This window comes from Dermacentor variabilis, chromosome 6 (assembly GCF_050947875.1).
Source record: "Dermacentor variabilis isolate Ectoservices chromosome 6, ASM5094787v1, whole genome shotgun sequence".
In the NCBI taxonomy this organism is placed as follows: Eukaryota; Metazoa; Arthropoda; class Arachnida; order Ixodida; family Ixodidae; genus Dermacentor; species Dermacentor variabilis.
The window spans coordinates 71,777,917-71,797,165 of record NC_134573.1 but is presented as its reverse complement, the minus strand read 5'-3'; positions in this window follow the sequence as shown (position 1 = coordinate 71,797,165).

The window sequence follows — 19,249 nt, the reverse complement described above, 5'->3', positions numbered from 1 at the left end:
ATTCAAATTTCCCGCAAACACACTAACATCACCCATGAGTACTCATTACGCACCGTCAACATCTCGCAAGTACAAACGTATCGCTACCTCGGTATCCTAATCGCTAGCAATCTTAACTGGTCGGAACACATCACGAAAATGATCGCCGACAGCTCTAAAGCACTAGGCTTCATCAGAAGAACATTATCGTTGTCACCCCCTTCCGTCCGTAAACTGGCATACGAAACTTTTGTTCGAACAAAACTTGAATGCGCTTCCGCGATTTGGTGTCCACATCAAACATATTTAATCAATGCCATAGAGTCAGTCCAGAACCGTGCTGCTCGATTCATATCTTCAAAATATGACTACAAAACTAGTATCAGTAGTAGTAAGTCATCGCTCAATTTACCCACATTAGTCTATCGACGCAAGATAGCACGTCTATGCTCATTCCACAAGTTGTACTACCATTTTCAACATCTGCGCGAATCACTTCTTCTACCACCAGCACGTTCGTCACGACGCCTGTTCAATTCACTCTGTTTACAGCGCCTGTATGGATCCCAACTGCTGCCTTCAATAAATCATTTTTACCCACAGCAATCCAGGAATGGAATGCACTCCCAGATGCAATTGTTAGGCAGCATGATCCTGAAGAATTCAAAGAGCGGTTGATTTCACACTTTGGAAACTACAATTGAACGATTTCTCTTTTCATTCCAAGTATTGTTGCAATTGAAGTTGCCTGTACTATTTTGTTTTGCTGCATTACTTAACCTGCGTTATTTGAATTCATTCTTGATGTAACATCTTTGAGTTATGTATATCTATGACTCCCCCCCCCCCCTTATGTAATACCCTGTAAAGGGTCCTTAAGGGTCCAATAAATGATGATGATGATGGCATGTATTTAGATAGGAGCACCCGAGCTAAAGCTTCCTCTTAACACGTTTCTGATATCGACACTTAGAAGTAATCGCGTATGGGGGGCAAAGCAGAGGGCAACAAATCAAAACCAATGCAAGATGGTTAATCATAAAGAAAGATACGAGTTGAAGTCGGATGTTATCGTCTGCTAACAATCCAGAGTTCTCTTATTCTCTAATTAATTCAAAATTCTCTAATGGACTCTCGTTGACAGAAAGACTCCAGTTCACCCCGTTCTTTTGCGTACTGAAGTGAGCCCGACCATGTTTGGCGACGCACGATGATATCCCCAAGATAGATAGATAGACAGATAGATAGATAGATAGATAGATAGATAGATAGATAGATAGATAGATAGATAGATAGATAGATAGATAGATAGATAGATAGATAGATAGATAGATAGATAGATAGATAGATAGTTTTTTTTCCTGTAAGAGCCCAAAGATGCCCCCGAGTGAAGAGGAATCTGGTAAATGGGATCAAAAGAACAGGACGGAGCATTTTGATAGCACGGAAGAAAATGCGATTATGACCTTTATTTAAACCGCGATCGTATAAACAGGGTGTCCCAGCTAACTTTAATCAGAGTTTTAAGTTATGCAAATGCCACGTAGCGGGACAGCACAAATGTAATGTCGTTTGCCGTCACTTGGAGAGACTTCAACTTTTTTTCATTCCGCCGAATGAGATAATTAGTCTTAATTAATTTATAAACTTCTCAAATATTCTAACGATATGAAAAGTTTCAATGATAACATAGTAGAGCGAGATGAAAAACTCCACGCGCATCTTTCTGTTGCTGAATACGTGCTACACAAAAGTGTTTTTCCGAATGTGAAAGACGCCCGCAAATGCACGCAAAGTACCTCGAGCGGCCAGTCGCGGCCATTCTACGTGCATTTGCGGGCTGCTTTCACGCTACTATTTCCTCATTGGCACTTTTCATATCGTTACAATATTTGAGAAGTCTATTAGTTAATTAAGACTAATTATCTAATTTGGCGGAATGAAAAAGCTAGTTTGAGTAACTCCAAGCGACGGCAAACAACATTGCCTTTGTTCTGTCCAACTACGTGGCACTTGCACATTTCTAAACTCTGGCTAAGGCTAGCTGGCACACGCTGTATAGTCCAAACCTCTGTAATGCTATTGAAGAACATCTTGGCTGAGAGGAAGGAGTTTTGAGTTTGCCTAGAATGTTCTGGCGTGCATGCTTCCCAGACAAGAGACTAGCGACCCCCGGGAGCGTGTTCCCAGTGTGCAGACCAATTACGAGCATTCCTCCGAATCTGGGCTCCTCTCACGGTTCAACTGGTGTCCACAGCATAAGATGAATCGCTCTGAATCAGAATGAGTTTAGTATTTTTGTTGCGATGGTTTTAGGTTTAAATGTATAAAGGAGGTGGTTTCGTAGCACCTGACTGAAGAAAGACCTAGCAACGCATTTGATGAGATTAAGATCGAAAAGTGGGTGAATATAAACTTTTTTGGATGCGAATCGAATACGAATAGCAAGCATCGAATATTGATTTGAATAATGAGTAAAACGCAGATGCGTATATTTGCAGCAGCAATATTAATTAAGGTACAATGCGCTACAGCGCTTGCATTGACTAGCGAAAAAAAAAAAAGACAGGTAACTGCCAGGAGCAACTAGGATCTGTTTGAAACGCAAGATCACGAATTATCATTAAAAACTGTTCAAATAGTCTCTCAACATCTTTAGAGATACTGAGATTCAGGTTTACGAAACTTGTGAATAAATGGTTCTCCAAAAAATGAAAAATTCTGTCAATAAATAAAAGGAAAAGATGCTGAAGGTAATTGTGCCTTATGTAAACTGGGCCGTTGTAAAAGAAAAAAAGTCATCCCTGGTTGTGGCGTACAAGGCTAAAGTTCTACGTTAGACTGCCGGAAACAATAAATGACAGGCTAAAATAAAAACAAGATCACACATGGTCAAGTAGCATTTCTCTGCCAAATCGAAAACAAAGCTTGCCTTACCCTTTTTGTTTCTGCATTGCTTCAAAAACCTTTGTACTTGTTTCACTTCTGATAATTTTTGATATTTTATTTCGCTGACAGAGAACGAAAACTAAAATTGAACCGTGGGTTCTTTCAAAATAGTTCGTTAGTTTCAGTATTATAAAACACCGACTAGTTAATTTTCTAAAACGATTGTGGATAATTAGTATGTAACATTCAATTGGTACTCAAAATTTCCAATATTCGGGCACTTCTAGTTAGAATACAACAGCAATAGTACGCCAAGAAGTGATAATAGAGTCAAGCCACTCAACCAATGTGGCTCAATAGGACAGCAAGGGGTACCCGCGTTGAAAACTTTGAGCCTTCGCGGTGTCCAACTTTTCAAGAAGCCTGCGGCGATGCTCTGGTTGAGACCAGCGATTCCACATACGAAGCTCGGGATCGCGTAAGTATGCAGGGGAGGTGCTAGCCGAGCCGTGCGCGAGAAACGCGCCGAGCCAAAGTGCCCAACCTCGCGGACGAGGATGTGCCGGCCCGACAGATCGGCGACCTGTGGCACTCGTCGCTTCTTCCCGCTCTTTTCTGGCCGGGTCGCCGGAGCCAGCGTCCGCACGCGGCAACCCCCAAAAGATACCGGCGACCGGTTGCGCAAAGTGTAACGGACGCTGCACTCTGGGGACGACCCTTGGTCCTTATCAGTGTGTGTCACCGACAACGACGTCGCGTCTTTCGCATGCAGGCTGTATGCAGTGCGCGATGCAGTGCGCTCGACGAGGCGGCCGCCAATGCTGCTCGAGGAGCACGGGGCAATAAAGGCGGGAATGCAGCGCGCGGCGAGTCTTGGTCGATGCCGGCCGCGGCCCGTTCCTCGTTCTTTATCGAGACTTATTCCATGTAAATCGGGAGAACCTGTATTCGGCAGAAGGAAATCGACTCATCGTCGCCAGTTCACGATGTAGCATCGACGCGACGTGGTATCGGCGGCATGTAGATCACGTGATGTTCGTGTCGAAAATAAGCGCGTGAACTATGAGAACGTTGTAACAGAGAGACAAAAAACATACCGACCCTTTCGCTGTGGAATATATTTTATTTAGTTTTCAGAAAAGACAGGTACGTCTGTTTTGGGCATAAGTGCCCAGCTCTTCAATCTAATTTGTCCGCTTGCCAACAGGTACAGTCGTCATTAATATGAAAGAAAACAGCAAACTTTTTTTCACACGCTCATAGGGGCTAAACGCACATTTCCTGCACAAAGGTGCTCAATTAGACCAGAAGTGGAACAGGAGAACTTATCAAGTTCCTAGATTTGAACCCATGCATCACGAGTTATCGGAGCTTTAAAACATTTGCTCGTTCCCTTTAATAGCGATGGCGACAACCATATAATCAGAATCCTGTCATATAGGGTTGAAATGCGCCAACTGTCCTGGTCATCTGGACTATCGTTAAGCCACTTCTACAGGGTTTAAACTTGTGCGCCCTGCATAGGGCGCTCAAACACACCGCTTAGCGTTGAAAAAGAATAGTTACTCCGTACTGTAAAATATTTCGACACCTATTGTGACTGCATCGTGGGACACACACCAAATAATAATAATAATAATAATAATAATAATAATAATAATAATAATAATAATAATAATAATAATAATAATAATAATAATAATAATAATAATAATAATAATTGCTGAGCACTGCTCTTCGTTCTGCAAATGGCAAGGAAGGCAACCATCGTTTTTTTCTCATAGCGTTTGCAACTGAACTGAACCTGCGCATAAGACGTGCGTCTGCGTAGCCGTGGATGAAGAGAAGTGACCTTGCATTAAAGCTATTTGTAACTCAGTGCGGTCAACAGAACTTCTATACTAAGACTGTGCACAACCTTGCGCAGCTAAAAAACCAGGAAAACATAGCGTACGCTACCCTGTTATACTATGGTTTTCCAAATGCGCCATTAACAGCCGAACTCCATTTTACTATATATACTGTTCTCTTTACTTTTCCTCGTCCTTAGAAGTCTGTGCAGTGAAACACAGGTGGCCGTCTGGGCATTACCCCTCACCAGGCGATCCCGGCAAGCGTCGCCAGTTTATCACAATGCAAGCCTGCGACAAAGTGAACCCCCACAACGGTTCGTTGATGCCACTAAACATCTCTTTTTTTTTCATAAGAACCCAAGGCAAAGCCCTTAACTGACGCAACGTTTCGGGTTCTTTCGCATGACGCATTGAGTTTTCTGTGCTCTATGGTTGCGTTCTATGTCCGGACTTTCACGGATGAACGCTGACTGCAGAACCAGAAATACGGCCTTGAAGCACTTAGTAGTGTACGACATCAGTAGTTCGTGATAAATTTGGCTTGGAGCACCTCCTATGAAATGTGTTCATTGCGCTATCAAGGCTGAGGCATTCGGCCTTCTTTCATTACGTGCACCTTGAAGTCGTAAGGCAAGCGAAAATATCCTCCCAAAGGCAATGCTCCAAAAATCCTTCAATTTGCGTGTTTTCCTGCAAGGTCTGGATCGCTCTTTCAGAACTTGTCGAAATTGCCGTGCAAAGAAAAAGCAAACAGTGGGCCGAGTCGACTGCTTAGTAGTACTTATAGTTATAACAATGCTTTGTAATTACTACAAATTGACTGCGAACAATTGTAATTGCGCAGAACCTTTCTTGTTTAAGGTTGAGTGAGAGACTGAAGGAAAACTGATGTAGAGGTTTTTGATACGCAAACTTTTGTTCACTCGAGATATATGGTCCTACATCATTGCCAGCCCTGCTAATTATAGCACACAAGTGCACTGAAAAGCGGGAAACGTGCTGTTTTCGAACCCAACAGGCCGGTCTCAGTTCGTGGACTGTTCTTTCATTATCTGGAGAAGCGCTCGACAAATCCCCTCCTCTGTCACCCTCCCCCTTTCTACATACTGAGCTTTCATAAAAAACATCTATAAAAATGAAAAAAAGGCGCTCGATCTCTTACTTCGAATGAGTGCTTCACTCTTTAGACATTAGTTTCCTGTTCGTAACACTTTTGTCGATAAATGCGGCTCGCACGCATGCAGTGAAACAGCCGACATCGGAGCGGACTGGAGGAACTTTCTTGCATGTAGCTCCAATGTAACCCCTTACCAGACTGTTACCCAACTTGCCCTTCAATGGTATGGTAAACCTTACTTTTATATCGTCTGTCGTAACTGTTACTATTTGTTTCACTACTCCTGAATTGGTTAAACAATAACATTATTCGCTTCAAATAGCTCTCGATTGTTGATACCTCCTCGACCTCAGATACGCCTCGCGCGCCAGGAAAACTGCAGGAAACATTCGAGGGCACACTCCCGCCGTAGCTAAGTCTGGCGAGCCATATAGCCCCGTTGCTTAAGAGAGCGAGATTTTGATTCCCTGCGCTACCTGCATTGCATAGACTTCCCAACTTTTCGATAGGCGATGGGCGATGACGTCTCACGAGACTCCGACTCGACTGTGCGGCCAGCGATACCATGCAAGCTTGTGAACGTTGTGCGCGAGAACGGTATCCCGTGAAAGCTCTGTTCAAAAACTTCTTGCCCTTGCGCCTAAAGGTTGCACCCACGAACGCGCCGCGGCTATTGGCCTGCCCCAGGCCATGAAGTCATTCCGATAGCTGCCTACTGTCACCTGTGCCGCGCACCTGCTGATTCTAGCAAGCGTGCGTGGTTTTATTGGTCGTGAGGCTTTTATCGCCGCACGAAAACAGAAATCATGTCGCGGATCATTGTGGCCACGGATTGAAGTGGCCGGACCACAAATCATCGCAAGCAGCGTTTTTCTGTTGGTTTTATTCTGGCCATGCGCCTGTTCGCAGCGACATCGCAGGTTTCTTCTTTGAAAGCGTGAAGTTTGTCTATACACGCACTGTTTCGATACGGGCAGACAGAGAGCAACGTCGCGTCTCCAATCGCTGCGCTGCCAAAAACCAGGTTCACTGATTCCTGTGTTCCCAATGCACTTCTTCGTAACGCAGGCAGTTCAGTACCTCGAAGGCAATGCACTGAAGGAAAATTTCTCATGCAATTCACGCAGATGTATACGATGTCTAAGCATGTACATTAAGGACGACTGAATGCAAGTAAAACTTGTTATAATGAACAAGCTTATGCGCTAAAAGTACCTCAATCTATCAGCTAACTTGATATACCCAAACTCGCATGTATTAAAGTTAAGTGAACTTTTGCCACGTGTTCGTTGTATAAGGATTTGTTAGCTCAATTGGTGAAAGAAGACTACGCGTATTGGGCAGTAAATCTTGACTGTCCCGCTAGTTGTTTCCCGGCGTCGTTAAGAATGGCCTTCTCGATGCGCGAAATTGTGTAGACCTGATAAAGTCCTCCAGTATACTTGTCTCCTCTCCAGCACAGCACTGGCAGCCCACCCCATCAAAAAAGAAGAGAAAGGAAACTTTCTTGGAATACCGCGTCCACGACGTGTAAGCGGCCGCGAGCTTGATATATGCAAATGACGATTGTGTTATGAGGGAGACGGTTTACGTGAGTATCGGTCAGTAAGTTTAGTCTTGAATATAGCGGATAAATTCCTGTTATTCGGGAAGGTTATATCAAAAATAATGAAACTCTAGCGTTTTACGTGCCAAAATCGCGCTTTGATTATGAGGCACGTGGTAGCAGGGAACGCCGGATCGATTTTTGCCCCATCGGGTCACTCAACGTGCACCTCATGCATGGCACACGAGCGTGTCTGCATTCCACCCTCTTCGGCATGCTGCCGCCGCGGGCGGGATCGACCCTACGACCTCGCGCTCTACAGCGCAACGCCATAGCTGCACAGATACCGCAGCAGATGGACCGTTACACACCGGTCCGACTGTATTTCAGTCGAGACGCGAGCTGGCCATAGTAGCGGCAAGAAAGCGATCGACAAGCCTAAACACGTTTGTTATAACGAAGATAGGGAACTCGTTCGAAAAAGAAAGAGGGAATATTTTTTTGGATCAGCTGCGTAATCTAGCGGTTCAAAGCGAGATACAAAGCACGAATGTTATCTGATGACCTAGAGGAAAACATATAAGGTCAGGCCACCCTTTCTCTAAATTATAAATTTTCTCTTTTACGAACTTCAACAGGACCGACGACATTGCTGAGCTTCAGCTCTGGAGCATGTGGGAACTTCCAGTTTCTAAATCGTTTCATCGTTGGGCGAATCAGAAATCTTTGTTCACCAGAAAATTTCGGCTACAAAAATATGAAGGGCACAAGAGTGAGAACGAGAGAGAGAGAGAGAGAGAGAAGTAAAGAAGGCCCTACACTGCGGCACTGGAAAAAAGATTAGTAGAAAGAATAGAGGAGGAAAGTTGTCGCTCAGGCGCACCGGCACAAAAAAAGAAAATAAATAAACACGCAACGCTTGTTCTAAATGAGTTTATTTTGCGTATACGCTGAAGAGATATACTTAATTTATTACGAAGTGATGCATGTGCACCCCCGATGCTCTTGCAAACATCAGAGTTTTCTAGTGAACAGCAGAAACAGAATGATCGATCGGCGGTCTGCTAAACAGTTTTCATCAGATTTTTATCTTTTAATTCGTCATATTGGACTATTTTTCCTGTTAGTTCACAAAAATGCCGTTTATGTACAATGCACTTTTCTCAAAAATTGGCCTCAATCTAGTTTTTATTGGTCAATACCTTCCATCACGATGTGGCGACTTAAATGTTAATTGTTATTCACCACTGTGCAACTTTATTCGAACGTGGCGTGCCTTTGATTAGTATTACTTCAAATTTCTTTCAACCTATCGCATTTGAAAATGGCAAAATGGCGGTAGTATAGTAAACACTCCGGGTCCGAACTACCGAAGTGCTAACATAGCATCCGAATATATAAGCTGTGTACTCTTCTACACTGAGATGCGGTATGAGTGATGGTAAATGTAAGTTGTTCAGCAGTGACTGTCTCCACGTATAACCAGAAGCGATTCAAGACTAAACGATAATTTCGGCTATCTAGGATTTACAGAAATCAAGAACACTGGGGAGTTACTGATACGTCAGTGCAAATAGTTGCGTGCTCGGCTTACCTTCCGTGAAAAATCAGTAGACATAGTTGTGTAAGAGCGGTGGATAGCAGCCACGATTGTTTCCTCATTCCTGGTACGGTGAGGTGCACTGTGGATGGAAACAAACCTCATGGAGGAATAGATGGTCCCGGCAACTACTGAAACCTCCAATTTGGTGCCCATCGCGAAAACACATCGCCCATTGTACAGCTGAAGTCCTAGCCCACCCGGACAGCGTTTCGTTATTCGTGTTATTGTTAACTTCAAACGTACAAGAAATGTGTGTACTATCTGAAGCAAGTGTGCGTTTACTGAAAAAAAAAAGACTGCCCTGCTACACTCGAAGTGTCACTGCGCTCTTCCTTGAAAGTACGCTTATGATATACAGCGAACGTTTATTTATTTATTTATTTATTTATTTATTTATTTGTTTGTTTGTTTATTTATTTTGTTATTTGTATATTTGTTTATTTATACATGCCAGTTCGGCAAATTGCATTAACGTACTCGGTAGATATATTTCGAGCTTTGTCGCCGCTCGTTTTCCGATCCCTCTGCCCATCTTTCTTCCCGTATTTTATGTCGTGCGCACAGGTTAGCAATTCCGTACACTGTACGGGAGGGAACACTAGGAAAAAGATTTCAGTGAAGCAGCGCATGGCTTAATAGAAGACGTCTTAATAGAATAACTGGTGGCATTGCAATTGCAAGCACAATTTCTTTTTGTTCAAAGCTGGCCTCGAACGGCCTGAAATCTTCAGTGTTACACGACCAGCAACAGAAAACGAAGCCGACGAGGGCCACTTGAAGATCGAGCGTGACGTCCCACTGCCTCTTGAAGAGGGGCTCGCGACGGAGAAAGGGGAGCTCGCTCGCGGAAGTCTCTTCTCCACAGGGCGTCCACAACGCCCGGTTATGTGTAACGCGCACGACCGGACAAAAGGGGTGCGAAAACGAGAGTAGGACTGGAGGGAAGAAGAGGGGCAGAACAGCGCGAATACACGCGGCACGCAGGGAGAAGTGGCGGAGAAAAAAACAGATCGACCCGCACGGCCGTCTTCGCACGCCGACAGATTGGGCAAAACGCGGCAGCCCCAGTCGAGTAGCACGTCGTTCGGAATGCGGTCACGTGACCTACGCGCCAAACGCGACGGAAGGCGCTGACCTCGCCAGGCTGCTGCCGTGCGTTGTTGCACAGTCGTGCGGAGACGAGTCGCTCCGTGCGAGCGAGCCAAAACAACGGACTTCCATGGCGTAGAGTCGGGGCGAACGCAAGGGTGAAGCTATGGGTAACGCGAGTGCGCGGACTGCGGTACGCATCGTGGGCCGAAGTGAAATGCGATCACGATGCCCCGAGCCAATCTGGCAGGCCTGCGAGCTACGTACGTCACTCGGAGCTGAGCCGTCAACATGCAAAAATTTTCCGTGACATGCGGCTGCTGTAACGAATCGCACCGCTACCAAAGCGGACCCCTGTCAACGGTTTAAAAAAAAAAAACGATACCGTCTGGAGTTCAGGTAGTCACCTGATGTTTGGCTGACGCTGGAGTTATGGCTGGTCGTATATCGTTCGTAATACGATGGCACGAAAGGAATGATTACTCACGGAGCCTCCAAAGTGAAAGCATGGAAGCTGCCTGCGGTACTTCCGTGCGTTTCAACATGTTCCAAACCGGTCGAATTTTTTAAATTTTTTTCATTTCAGCTGTCTTGCTGTATGGTTTCCTCTCGTATTATCTTAGCCGTTACGGCACGCAGTCTATTGTCGCGTTGCTGGTTATTTTGATGCAGACGTACCATATCGCTAGCACTTACTCCGTGCAATGTTCCCAACGTTGTCCGAAGATTCTACAATCTTGCGCAAACTCTACAAGTTTTAGGCAATGACGACAAAGACGACGGTGACAGCAAGGTAGAAGACGTTCAGGGCTACCATGTCCCGACTACGGAGACGGCGGCGCCCTGACGACGTGTGCTGCGACGCAGCGGAACAGACCTAAGAAACCACGTTTAAAATTCATATGCGTTGCCGCAGCGAAGTTCTGCATATAACATCCGGATCCTATCTTGACTAATTCATTCAACGTTGGCTGCACAATAACGCACGCGGAAGCGTTACGGTACGAATGGATGAACGGACAAACGCAAGCCTGCATATTGTCGTGCCCTTACGGCCTTGCGAAGTAAACTTTATTTTGCCCGTTTCCGTGGATGTTGCACTTCCACCGCAGATACAAAGGCGCTCACGCAGCAGGCGCGTGTACTCGTGCAACCGAATTGCGGGGAGCATTCATTGCCGTATTGTATCTCTTTTGAAAAGCGCGCGCTGTCACGCGAGAGTCTTGGGTTTTCCTGAAGGTTAAGAGATGTGGTCACTTTAACTACACTGTGCAAAGTTGTGCGCACACTAAACGACGACAACGAGGCAAAGGACAGAAAGACCTGCGCAGGCTGACAACTGAACTTTATTCCTAAAGTAGCACATATACAACCTCGAGAACCATCACTTGATGACCGCACATGGCAACAGAACATCCGTTCCACATGATAAGAACGCTCAGAAACGCTGCTTAATCAACGCACTATCCTCTGTTACTGGGCAAGTTAATTTCACTCTCATCCGAAGCGATAGACGGATGGCTAATATGTGTCAAGCCTCTACAATTTCTCTAGTTAACCTACAAAAAGGCGGTTTGGTCAAACAATCGCTTACACGGGCTCAATGAATATTGCGCACAGTGCATTGCCAAATGCGTGTAAGGCCTTGCCTGTTAAATATGTTACTTCCCCTCAAGCTGGTCAGGTGTTCCCTTAACCTTACATTTATGCATCGGCGCGTCTTACCGACATACTACTGCCCACACTTGAAAGACATCTTATACACTATTCTAAAAACTGGTGCACATGACGCATCAAGCACTTATTAGTAAGACTGTTAACCTAGTTATCATACAAACTGTTTGCCACAGGGCAACCCCCCCCCCCCCTCTGTCTCCTGCCGAAAAAACTGCATTCGCGTCATATTTGGCGGCAACCTTCTTGAGTTTATGTGATAAGCCAGGCAGATAAGGAATTACCAAAATTTTCTTCTTTTATCTTGGATTCATTCGATACCCTTGTTCTCCAATTTTATTCTCCTCGCTAGCCTTTCGCTTGCAGTTATCAGCATCGAAGTAGGGTATCCAGCCGTTTCGAAGCTCCTGCTCAAGGAATGCTTCACTCAACTTGTGTTTGCAAGGTTTTCTTTAAAGCCGAATGCGAAAAACCTATGGAGATTCCGTGTCTTACTATCTTTGAATGGACGTAAGTGTATTGTAACAGGGCTTTCTCATTTCTATGGGAATATTTCCAGCAGAAGTGGTCATCTTCAAATGTGAGTTTCACATCAAGAATTGTCAACAGCTATCTGTTGACACTTCATATGTGAAAACTAGCCGTTTGCCTCTTATGCGGAACACTTTCAACACATGTGATGTGAAAACATGTAAATCTTTGCTCAGGCACAAGATAAAATAATCGCCTACATATCTGAATATTTTAGCACCTTGCAATCTAAATCGGAATTCATCAGTTTGTCAACACAACTAAAGGAATTGTGATCAGCGCTGGGACTATTTTCGACCCTATGCATACCCCATTTCCTTAAAAGAACACTTAACTTTAAGCTGCACATACGTGCTCTCCAGGTATATGCGAAGTACTTCTAGAAAAGCTTCTAGTGACATTCCACTCTTATTACGGAAAGCAACTTCGTCATCGTCTTGTTTAACGCGTTCCTTTATGCACTATAGTAGAACATCAAGCGGCAGAGAATAATACAGGTCTTGAATGTCTAAGCTAAAGCCCTTGTAACTTCCTTCTTTGAGACACAAAATATATTGCACTATCTCCTCAAAATTCTTGACGAAAAATGGTTCGTTCACTACAAAGCACGCCAGCATTGTTTTAAGGAAAGCAGACACAAGAAAGTGCCACGAGTTGTGCTCCGATACTGCTGCTCTAGAGGGAACATTTTGCTTATTTGTTTTTGCCGCGAAGAAAACTACTAGTGTGCAACCCTTCTGTTTCTTAACTAACGAAACCAGCTTCTCTAATTCATATTTTTCTAGCAGTGCCCCCTCTCGTTTCTTCGTATTCAGCCACTTAACTTTATTTCCTTGAAGCACTTGTGCAACAGGTCGAAAGCCATATCACAGTACAGGTTATCCGGCAACACCACGAGATAACCTTCTTTGTCCGATTTTACTGTCCAGAAATCCTTTGACTACAAATAAATAGCCAGCCAGACACGGTCGTTGTTTTGTCCTGCGTGCAACAACGACCGTTTTCTACAATGACCTTGTGTGGGACTGCTGGCTCGCCGGCTCGCCAACATTGTTCATTTCGCCAAGCTTTCCCAAATTTCCCTCATCTTAAAGGGACACTAAAGTGAAAAATGATTTCTTCTCCATCAGTAAATTAACGTTCTACAACACCAAAAACACCCCTCTTACAACGATAAGACGTTTGGTAAGCCAGAAAAAGCGCAAGACGTAATACGGGTGGCGACGCCTACCTACCACCTGGGGGTTGTGACGTCTTCGATTTTGATGGCATCTTCTAGGGCCTAGCAATTATGTATAGCGGTACAGATGGACTATATTGTGTTCTAAAGGAACCAAATATTAAACATGGCAAGTTTCGGGAACCTTTATTCAGCCAACGCGGCCCAAATGCGAAAACATACTTTGCAATCCCTGACGTCACGCTGACGTACCGGCGCTGGGGTTTCGGCGCGAAATTCAAATACTGATACTTGGACCTTCATTTTCTCATCTAATACTCAAACTATATTTTTTAAATGACTGATTACAGGGTTCTCGAACAATGCTTCATTAGGGTAAACTAATCTATAGTGCCCCTTTAAGGAACGTAATAAATATACTGAATTTCTGGTCAGATCGTATATACTGGCGGTCAGCAGGAGGTCACCGCCCGACAGCTACACCTGATTGTTTGGGCAGCGGGGTCATAGACTGGTGAGCTGAGGCAATTTGCTGTTATATCGAAAACTAACAATTTCGGGATTCTTCGTTATAATGAAATATTTTTCCAGGTAGCAATATAGCTTTCTATTACTAGACAAAGACCAGGCCATAGCGAGGAGTCGAAGAGATATTGCCTCGCGCCGCAACCTCGTGCTTACAAGCGCTTCTCGCCCTTTTTTTTTTTACTGCTATGCATTTTTCTTTATGCTTTTCAAACAATTACGCTGTTTTTTTTGTTTTTTTTTTGCCACTGCAGGCACGTACACAAACAAGCTATCGGACGGGGTGACGCGCGGTCCGGTGATCGGTTTGCGGGTTCACGTATTTTATTTATTTCTTTTTCTCAAAAAATTAAATGCTCAATCACTTCATTGTGTGCGAATTCACCGTAGTAATCTAGAGTGAAGTTAATGATAGCGTGTATTCAGTGAGAATCGACACATTGTTTGATAACGGATTGTTTGATATTGTGCTCGCTTCTGCCCAGGATGAAGATGTAGACCATTCGACGTGACAAAATACGATAACAAGTAATAGAAAATGCTCAGAATTCCTAATCTTCGAAATATCCATAACATAAACAAAAGCAATCCATAACCTTCAAAGTTCATTACATATTCAAAAACGCCTTTGAATACTCGAACGCCTTTGAATACTTTGAATACGCAGCACAGAAAGCGGCCGCTGTTTCTGCGATAACAAAACGAATATCCTAGCATGGGGTTTCCACAGGGCCGAGCTTGTTAAATTTCCAGTGCGTTTAAAATTGTGTACTGCTTGCTGTGACGGATGAAAGCTTCCCGTGGGCCCCACGGCCCTACCCGGCAACAGAACAAGTCACGAGTGACATCGAAAATTTCGGCGCGGACTGAGGACCTCGCGGTCACGGTGACATTCATTCTTTTGGTGTCGAGCACGGGACCTTGCCTGTGGTCGCGAATCGAGGCGCATTCCTCTGGGACGTGCGTGTAGTCCGCGGAAGTGCGCGCACGGGGCCGAGAGACCCGGTCACCTCCGGCAAGCAGTGCCGTGTACGCAAGCCGGACGGAGGAATGGGAGTTGTAGCGCGTGGTGCTGGGGTCTCCGGGGCTCGTGACAGGCGCATGAGTGCACGGCGACAGTGGCACGGGGCACGTGGCCAAAGGCAAAAGTCACGTTTGCACCGCGTAGCCCGGGAAGATTGGAGCAGAAAAGTGGCCGTGTCAACCCGGTCTGTCTGGACCCCTAGCGCAAAAAAGAAAAAAAGAGAAAAGAAGACAACTGCACTATTGCAATTGCAAACTATTTCTCGCCGAGGCTACTATATCATAAAATTCCACATTTTCATATGTCAAAAATATCCAACGCTTATGTTGGAGTCTTTAAGGAAAATTGCAGCGAAGTTGTCGACAAACTATTTCCCTTTGAGCAAAAAGATTTTCATAGGCAGTCCACCTATAGCATGACTGTTTCTTCGGAAGAAAGTGTCCTGCTTAAAAAAACAATAACAAACGAACATCTGGAATAAGGGCTTTTTGTGCGTAGACATTCCGTTGTATAACGCGAGATATCCAAATTACGACGCTGAAGGTGTCCGAAATATTTAACAAAAAATAAAAGAAACACCGCATTGCCAGCCATTTCATTCAATTGACAATTATGCGACCGCTATATTGACCACGTCTAGGGAAGTTGTACCCTTCTTCGTTTCAGTTAAACTTCTAAATGGCAACGTTTGACCACAATTTTAGCAGACTACTTAGCTTAGTGGACATTTTCGTGCGATATACTCCTCAATTACACCTATGTTCTTTGACTGATCTTCTTGATACATCGCTCTATACGTCACTGCAGTGTGGTCGTAAATTACCGAATTGAAACATTTATCTCGCGGTGTTATAACCAGCGCGTTACAAGAATTGAAAAAAAAAGATGTCGCATTATTCTTTTAGTCACACTTCATGTGAAAATAATTTACTGAGTACCCTGTCGAATTTACCATCACTGGCTTACCGGTGCTGCAAATGGTGTTTCCGGATGTAGAAGCGGCAAGCAAGGACTTACACGTGCGCTGCTGACACGCTTGAATGTACACGTAGTCAATCGCTGTCCTCCGGGATCAAAACTATCGGCCTGCGATCAAATCTTTTCCGTGTTTACTTTTCTTGATTTATTTTTACCCGATAATGGCTGAAGTGCGGCCTCGTAACACTTTTCGCTCCACTTGATTACGAAATGCCGCGAAACGTGACTCATCGCCTGGTCGCGCGCGGCTTTCCCACTGCACCTCTCTGGTCGACCTTTTTTTCTAAACTGGCCAAATTTAGGCGCTATTCCAATACTATAGTTGCTCTCTGATACCGTGATGTAAATAGAGAACGGCGCTCCACGCAGACAACGCGTGAAGGCTGAGAACTTAGCGCTGCTACTTCGGTGTAACCAGCCATGAATTATAGATTAAGTAACGCTATACACTCTATTTTTTGTCGTTGATGGCGATGATGTCCTCCGTAACAACTCCGTCCATACTTATCAAGGATCCTGCTTAGCAACGCATACGCGCAAATAACTGTAAACTAGAGGTAACTTCAAAAAAATGGAATTGTCCTGTCAGTTTCGCCCGAAGGCGAGCATTGAAAGCGATTGCAAGTTTTATTGTTGCGACGAAGGTGTCTCAGAACGCTGACGGGCGTAGATTACCTGGATGGTACCGTTTCCCTCCATTGCTGCTATCGAGGCCCCTACCCCCCAAGCTATTCGCTAATGTGGCCTCGTGCCTATGGTAAGATGGCAGCGATCCGGCTTCATTGTGGAGACGTCATAACCACTCCAGCAATTTGATAATAAAACTGCCTTTAGGCCTCCATTGATGGCCTTGTGGCGAGCGCCGGCAACAGCATAGCGGGCGTGGGACCCCTATATGATGCACGAGAAGAGACAGAAGAAAAACTGCCGGCATATGTCAACGCCGAAAGCAAGGAAATTAGATAGTAGTGTGCGTCATGCTCAGACCGGCGTATGCACCATGCTCTGACACACACACCTGCTCACAGTGAACGCTGTGTAACGTGTTTGCGCACAACGCTCGAGGTGCCAGAAGCCAGAACGCAGCCCTTTGAGCAGACCCAATTGATCGAAGATTGGTTGGTTGAAAACATCTTTATTTGCAGGATATTCGTAGAACTCGTGGGTGGGCCGCCTATTCCGGTAGCCCACTGGCTACTGCTGCTGCGCTGGCCCTCCCCACCAGCCGGTGCTGACGGTCAGGATCATCGCTGAACAGAATAGCCTCCCACTGCTCTTGAGGGATATTGAATGGGGTCAACTATGGGATTAAATTGGCAAGCCCACGCCATGTGGTACAGGTTAGCTACCTCTCCACAGTGTGGGCATTGCGGGGAGTATAGTGTAGGGTACCACTGGTGTAACTTAGCTGGCATTGGGTATGTATTAGTTTGTAGTCTCCTAAGAGTGTTCTCTTCCAACTTATTGAAGGACTTATGTGGTGTTGGGTACTCCTTCCTGGCTGTTCTGTATGGTGCGAGATTGTCAGCATACACTGCTAAAGCAGTTAGGTCCCAGAACTCTTCATGGTCATCAGGGGGAGACGCCCGGTATAGAAGAGCTCGGGCATGCCTGTGAGCGGCTTCGTTTCCTCCTGGTAGTTCCAGGTGACCGGGAAACAAGATGACTGAGGCTTGGCTGGGTGGATGCTTATTCAGCAATGACAACCCTGACCTGTGAATTAATCCATTATTGAACTTGCGACAGGCGTTCTGGGAGTCAGTGAGCACATCGGCGTTGGGGTAAATGCTATAGCTAATGCAATAGCTGCTTCCTCTGCGTGAGTGGGGTTGGATGTTTTCATCGAAGCGCAATTCACCATCCATCCTGAAGGCGTTGAGACCACAATAGTCATCACTCCTTTCTTTGGCCCTGCGGCGTCCACATAGAGGGTGTTAGGTTGCTCGTCCCATTTCTTCTGCAGGGCTTCCTTTCTTGCTTTTCTCCTTTCGATGTTATATGCGGGATGCATGTTCCGCGGAAAGGGGTACACGTTGATGCGTCTCCTCACATCACGTGGTACCTCTTCCCTTTGGTTTATCGTATAGGGCAGATTAATATGGATCTCATCGAGCAGATCTCTACCTGGTTTTGTGAGGGCGAGCCTATTGAGTTGTGAGAGGCATTGTGCTTCCCACACCTCTTTGAGGGTATTATGTACTCCTAGAGCCATGAGCTTTGCCATTGGCGTGGATTTTGGTAGCCCCAGTGCCGTCTTGTAGGGCTTCCGGATCAGTCGGAGCGTAACGGTGCGCCTATCTGGCTTCGACGTTTTAGCAGCTAAACGCGCTGTTTGACTCTGGAGACACTCGAACGCTTCACGCGCGGCTAGCGCATGCGCGTCCATACCGAGACAGCACGACGGCGGTGGCACTAGCGTTGACGCCGACAGCACGAGCGTGCCTCGAGCGTTCGTAATCGCAGTGACAAGAAAGCAGTCAAAAGAAAAATCAGTATGTGTTCTAATCATGTCTAATCAAGTGCACGGACACTAAAAATCGAGAAAATTTGTTTACCTGAATGATGTCGAGGAAGGCAAGCCATCATGCTCACTCTGCAATACCCGGCCCTCCTTATTTGTCAAGTGAAATAGCGAAGCGAGAGATTAGTCCCATTCTGCATTGAACTGGTGAACCTCCTTCTCCGCTTTACGTCAGTCTCCAATGACTGACGCAACTGTCCTCTTTTCGTTTTTTCCTCATGCCATAAACTACTATTCAAAGGCGGTCGCGAAAGCTTTAACGCGACAGCATACCGAATTTGTCCCTATTCGGAAAGTGCGCGCCAAAGGCGTCGACACATTGCGAGAACAGGCTATCGATAAAAATCCGGGTCCTGGCGGAAGCGACGCCCAGGCACGCGCCTCCGTCCGTTCGGGCGTTCAAATGGAATCACGTACTCCTGGCAGGTCAAGCGATGTCCTGTCTCGACAGCCATACCTATCCTATCATACGGTGACGCCTGAATACGAACGTGCCCGATAATTGTCTGAGGCTGCTATCAACGGCGACTTAAGCCTGAGGTATGCTCAACATCGCGTATCCGGGAATGTTATCACAATATTTTTTTTGTAACCTCGTTTCGTTCGCGCACCAGACAGCTTGTTCGCTCAACAGCTGACAGGGATTAGCGTCATATTACCAGTTCCCTTAGTCAGGATACTTCACTGACTAGGCCGCAGACCATTGTGATCGAGACCGGGAAGATAGCAGACCGTTTCTA